At 35.5% G+C, this 6,300-nt stretch overlaps 1 protein-coding gene across 4 annotated transcripts in view; it reads left to right on the top strand.

Annotated features, from left to right (window-relative positions):
- PTBP3 (polypyrimidine tract binding protein 3) overlaps window positions 1–6,300 on the top strand; it is a 49,041-nt gene that overhangs the window by 1,244 nt on the left and 41,497 nt on the right. For all 4 annotated transcript variants that reach the window (XM_032097014.1, XM_032097015.1, XM_032097011.1 and 1 more), the window contains exon 2: window positions 2,273–2,365. The gene's annotated coding sequence lies outside the window, so the exon portion shown is untranslated. The remainder of the gene's footprint in view (window positions 1–2,272; window positions 2,366–6,300) is intronic.

Below are 6,300 nucleotides of genomic sequence, written 5' to 3'. Positions count from 1 at the left end.
AAGAACAGTTGTGTATAAATGCTGATTAATCAAACAGCAAATAGTCTTAAGAATTATCTTTTTGAAGAATTTAATTTTAAAAATTTACTGCGTAATTTTGCTATGATTAGCATTTTTCCCATTTGCTTTAAAACTGCATTCTGCAAGCTTTCGAGAGAAAATTCAGAAGGTTCTCAGTGGAGTGAGAATTTGTTTTTATTAATCTGTCAAATGTTCTTATGGAGGAACATATAATTTTGTTTTTTCTTTATTCTATTTGAGAATACAGTTGTTTTTATTCTTAGGTTGTGGAATTGCTGTCTAATGTGGGCGTATGGTTCCTATGCTGCCATACAACTTGTATGATGGGTCTCTTCTCCCAAGTATTAAAAAAAAAAAAATTCATAGAGGTTTTATTATTTCATTTGAGAAAGGAGGGAAAAAGGGTAATCTATCAGTTGATGTACTGCCCTGAAATACTAATAAAGATAGCTTTATGTTGACATTCTTTCTGGTTTGGGTAGAAATGATGCAAGTAAAGTATGTGTAGTTCTTGAACTGTACAAATGTAACATCTCAAAGTAGAACCTCCCTATGCACTTCCTTTTCCAAGAGTAAAACAAAGACTGTAGACATATTAGAGGTGAAGCAACTGAGTGTTTTTGAGGAAATTTTCTGAAGAGTCTTTTATGTGTTTCAGTGAAGTACAGGTGGTTGGTGATAACTGCAAGTTTGAGTATGTTCCGAGATGCAAAGTGCTGCCTGAGATGCTTCAGGAAGACCTGGGGCTTTGGGCTGATTTGGGGGTGGGGTTTTTTTGTCAGAAGATGCTAAATACCTTCTGAGAATTGAATTTCATTGGGTGATCTCCAAACTGTTAGTTGAAAATGCAAGGTGTTACGATAACTGTTGGTTAAAACTGCCTTAGTAAACCTAAAGTAAAACAAAATCTTTCATAAGCTGTCTTGTGGCTTATTCTCAAGGGCACTTAATCAAAAAATTAGAAAGAAAAAAGTAAAAGAAGAAAAATTGCACTTCCTAGCTGCATTAATGCCAAAATGAAATAGAGCCATTAATTTGTTTCTGTGGAATGCTGAGGCTAATTTAGATCCAAACCTTATATTTAGGGGTAAGAATACATGAAAGTGAACACAGAGAAATCATTTTATTTGGATCAGAAAATTTCTGTAGAAAACTATGAGAATTTCAGTTTTATGTTAAAGAAATTGGGTCTTTATTTAAGCTTATTGCCTTAAGAGGAAAATGTGACTCAAGTTAAACTGATAAAATTCAAACAAACCAGAATGATGTGAGCTGTAATTTTTTGTTGACTATCAAAAGCAGGCCAGATATGTACCTAGACCTATGGGGTTTTATAATTGAGGTTAGTGGCCTCCTTGTGGGTTAGTAAGTGGGGAAGATCAGGAACAACACTAAACACAGCAGCTGTATTTATATTTTCAAGTTAGATTCAGTCATTCCAGTACCAGAAGTCTTCAGGTTTAACAACACTTTGGAATTCTGGAAGATGATGCTTTTAAAGAGTCATCAACCACTTCCATATACTTATCCATATGTTTCTGGCTCATGAGCCTTTTTTTGATTTATTTTCTATATAGAGTTACATAATTTGCTTTTTTCTGTAGTTACTTCATAAATACCTGTTTTTAAGCCACTTTGAGCTACGTGGTTGTGGGAAACAGTATAGCCTAGTATGAATGAAGTTATCCCTCCTTATGAGCTCACTGTTCACTCACAACTTGTTTATTACTACTGTCTGATATAAGCAGAAACATGAAAATAGAAAAATATAAATAAATCTCCTAGTTTCCCTAGCAGTTGACAAATTGTCATTCATTTGATTTGGTCTGTAGTCGAGAAAATTAATCTGCTTTGTGTACCCCATCTGGGGAGATAAGCAGTTGATTTGGGTTGTACCAGGGAGTATTTATCAGGTGTTCTGCTGACCTAATCCTGTGTTAAGTGATAAGCACAAGTGTGTATTCATCAACTTTCTTTTAAAGGATATCCTGATTAAACATAATGTTGTGTCAAAACATGAGGATGGGAGTTAGTTATGTCATAAAATTATGCCTACAGTTGCTTTTTCAAGGTACACTTCTTAATTCTTTTGCACTCGTTAACTGTTGCATGTAATTGCACTCTTGCTTTTGGTTTTCCTGCTTTTGACCACTGTATATATTTTGTACTTTTAGTTTCATTTTGTGCTGCATATTTTTTATGAAAGGCTATATTTAAGAGGCTTTTTTTCCTTCTTCTCTTCTCATTTCAGCATGTGAAAAGTGTGCCTATTTCTTCAGGTCTGTGGACACGAGTTTTACATTGGAGTTAGAGGCAGCATTTTTGGCACTGCTTTGCAGAGTGGGTAGGTGAAAAAGTATTTTGTCTACTCCTGTTGATACCACTCTTCCCTGCTCTTGCTGTTTCCCTCTTGGCTGAAGTTGTTCAAACTCAGGTGTGCTGCCAAAAGAGGAGCACCATCCTCAACAGCGCATTTCTGCACCTCCCTCATCGTGTAGCAACTGTCACATGTGAACTGCATGGTAAATTAAATTATTCTGGTACCATGCTGCTTTGCAGTTGTTAGTCACTGCACTGAGAGTCATGAAAACACAAGGGTGAGGAATGACATGACTGCCTTTGCTCACTGCAGCTATAGATCAGCTTAAACTGACCAGGAAACCTCACCCTAAATTTCTTGTGAAAGCCTATGGAATGAATGCTCATATAATTCAATAAACCAACCATTATCTTTGCAATTAACTTCCTTAGTCACACTGAACTGCTAGTAATTTGTTACCATTCTTACTCCTTAAAAGACATGGTGTATTGCAATGGTATTTAAAGTCAATGAGAAGATAGATCATTCTTTCTGACACTGAATAGCAGAAGCAAAGGAGCCAGATTTGTGTTTGCATATGTACGCTCTGTGGAAGTGTGCATACTTCACACGAGTGCACAGGTGTATGGTGAGCTCGGTGCTCTCTATTAGGATCTTACCATTTAAATGAGACATTACTATTTTCTTGGAAGGTGGATTGCATTAATGATGGGAATAAGGCTGAACCAAAACCAGTTCACATATAGGCAGAAATCAAATCTTATCACGTCTGCTTTGGGTGGGACCAGACCATATAGCAAAATCAGGGAATGGTAACCCTTTCCTTGTCTATAGGTTGCATGGTAGTTACAGTTGAAGTGGCACATGAAAAGGATGTGACAAAATTTTAGAATATTGCTCCAGCTTTTGATTCCAGCTTACTAGGTGGTTCCTAGACTGCAATACTTTGGAAAAGACAATAAATATTTTTGAAGCGAGAATTCAAAGCACATTTTTGCACATGTCCAGAGTGATAACATATTTCATGGGCTGCATTTGAATGTGTAAATTATGCTTCAACACTGAGATACAGACTCTCCTGTCTTAAAGGTCTTTTCCAACCTAGATGATTCTATGGTTCTTTATGTCTTCAGGCTTTTAACCATAGTATTTTCTAGTACTAAAAACACTAACAATACTGTTGGGCAGTTAGCATAAATGCATGATGGTACAGTGATCCCAAAGACTACTGAAAAGGAAAACAATATAGCATCCAAGTATTTTGTTGACTTGTAACATTAAGAGGTGACTTAGTTTAATTAATAGATTACATGTAATCCCTCTTGGCTTTTTTAGGCCTTCTTTGTCTTCCTGACTGTGTTCAGCTTAATTACAATTTTGCTTCTGTATGGGTTTCTTTTCCATTTCTGTAGGTTTTTTGCTGGTTCACTTCCTCATTTTATTATGCAAGATACAGCATTCATTTTCTCACTCTCTTGATCTGTCAGTTCACGTGTTTCTATTTTATAGTCTCTAATTTGTCTTTCTTGCTCCATGGGTACAGGCAGGTTGTTTGTTCTGATCTTATGTTACCAGGAAAACTACTCTAGCTTCATGTCTATTCCTTCCCCATCATCTCAGTTAGCTGTCATTTCCCAAAACACAGTCAATGTTGAAGTAATTACTGTGGAGTTATTCAGTACACAGTATATGACCTTAGATATGGTGAAAGCTGTAGTGCAAAACTTAGTTTCTGTGGAGGAAACTTCTTGAACTCAAAAGTAGGTGATATGCTCATTTTTCATTTGATTTCTGTCAGTGCTAGAAATTTTTTTTCTGTGTAATAAAACCTCGTAGAAAAACTGAGTTGTCTTAATTGTCATTGGTTTGAAATTCTGTCATAGAAGATTCTCTTTCTATATAATTTTCTTCTACTGTGTACAACCCTGCTTGTAAATGTACAATGGTTTTCTAAAATAGAAAACAAAAGTATGGAAGTAAAATTAAGTGCTTTAAAAATACGAAAGTAACTTGAAAATAAGTCTTCATTGGTAAATGTTTTCTGCAGTGTTCCATAACATACTGTCTGTAGGGAAATCACTTTGCTCATGGTAATTTTTCTGTTGCCATCACATAAAGTAGCTTTCAACTCTATGTGTGTATATTTATATGTATGTACAGTAATGGGACTTCTATGCAAAGGTTACCCTGTCTGTATTGTTCCTCTGTAGTCTCTGCTCTATGTAGCTTGTTTTTGCTGTATAGTGGTTGCTCTCTGTAGGGCTGAGGATTGGGCAATAAATGCAGTTTTTGGTGTAAAATCCTTAAGTAACAACATTATAATTCATTAGGAATTTTTTGTTTTTGTGAACTTTACTTAAGACAAACATAGGGTTCATCTATTTTGTGTACAGAATTGGTATTTTTAGTACCTGTGTGTAACAAGTGTAGCCTAAGGTGTTGTGAATGATGTTATGTTCTCTTGGAAGAGATATTTTTCGTGGTACTGGTTGCTGTTCCAGTGTGTACCTTAAAATACAAGAAGAGCAACTCAGAACACACAGACACATACACAAAAAGAAGCAGAGTCTCAGCAGGATCCAGAGTCCTCAAAGCATGCAATCCAAAGACTAGATTTGAACTGTCCTAGACTGAAAAGTGTTAGTCGTTTAATTTTCAAATAAATGGTCAAATTTAAAACTGTAGACTTTCCAAAGGTGGTAACTGTTTAATAACCAGTAGTTTATAGAACACAGAGTGTTAATAGGGTGCATGGGTTTAAATAATTGATAAAATTCAGGAGTTGTATTTGCTTCATAGGTTTTCTTCTCAGAAGCATGTTTCTTGCGTAGCTGGTTGTATGTTTTACTGTTAAATCACTTCACAGTATACTTCAATCAGGGAAAAATAATTTTTTTACCAACTAACTTGTGTCTTCCATTGAGAGGTGGAAGAAATGAAGATTGTTAGGGGATATATTACTGTGAAGTAAAACTGAAGGGAAAAGTTAGTATTGTGTGACTGGTGTAATATTTAGGTGAAGGAATAAGCAAGAAGAAGAGCTTGTCCGTGTATACTGAAAAGATGAAGCATTCATTTTAACAAAAGATTCGGGTTTTCTGGATATGGGGGAGAATGTAAACAAAAATAGGGGTTTATTGATGCTGTGCTATCTCTTGAGTCTCCCAGCAGGCTGAGATTATGACTTTTCCCTCATTTATGAGACTAGTGTATTAATACAGAAGCTTCCATCTAAAGGATGTTCCTTACAGGAGCTAGTTTATTACTAGTTGTTCCAAAAGATGAAGTGGAGGTGGGCCCGAGGAACACAGACCACTGCATGAGAGAGTTTCTCAGAGTGAGAAACTGATCAGAAACTTTGCTAAGGAAGCAAAGAGGAAACCAAATACATGAGACAGAAAGGACAAGAGCTGTGGGGTTCATAGGTGTGACGTGTTTTCCTTGCGTACAACACTACTCTCCTACAAAGCATTAAGGAGTAATTAAAAATTCAGCTTGTGAGTAGAAATGTTGAATCTATTGTTGATCTTAAGGCAAATCTTTCACCTGCTAGAACAAGGGCTTATTCAAGTCATACTTAATTTATGTGATACACATCATCAAACAGACTTTTATTACTTTCCAATCTCTTGACTTTAAGTGTGCAATTCTTAGAGCTTTTAGTCCTAGATTTAAATGTTTGATTGTGCATATAAATTTTCCTTTTAAAACATATAAACATGCTTCTCTTGTGCAGGAAATATTTAATTCTGAAGCTGAAAATTCAATCGTCAAAAACCGTAGTCAAGAACATGTGTCTTTAGAGTGTCACAGTTAAGTTCAGACTGGAAATTTTTTTTTAAAACTATTTGTAAGGCTCTGAAAATTTGTAAGTTAGATAAAGTGGTTTCATGCTTTTAAGCTAAATGATCAATCAGTTGAGAGTCAAATCTTTTTGGTAGCTTCCTAAGAATCTGTTA

Source organism: Corvus moneduloides, chromosome Z (assembly GCF_009650955.1).
Source record: "Corvus moneduloides isolate bCorMon1 chromosome Z, bCorMon1.pri, whole genome shotgun sequence".
Classification (NCBI taxonomy): Eukaryota; Metazoa; Chordata; class Aves; order Passeriformes; family Corvidae; genus Corvus; species Corvus moneduloides.
The sequence above is the reverse complement of the archived record's forward strand: the minus strand, read 5'-3'. Positions and strand labels throughout refer to the sequence as shown.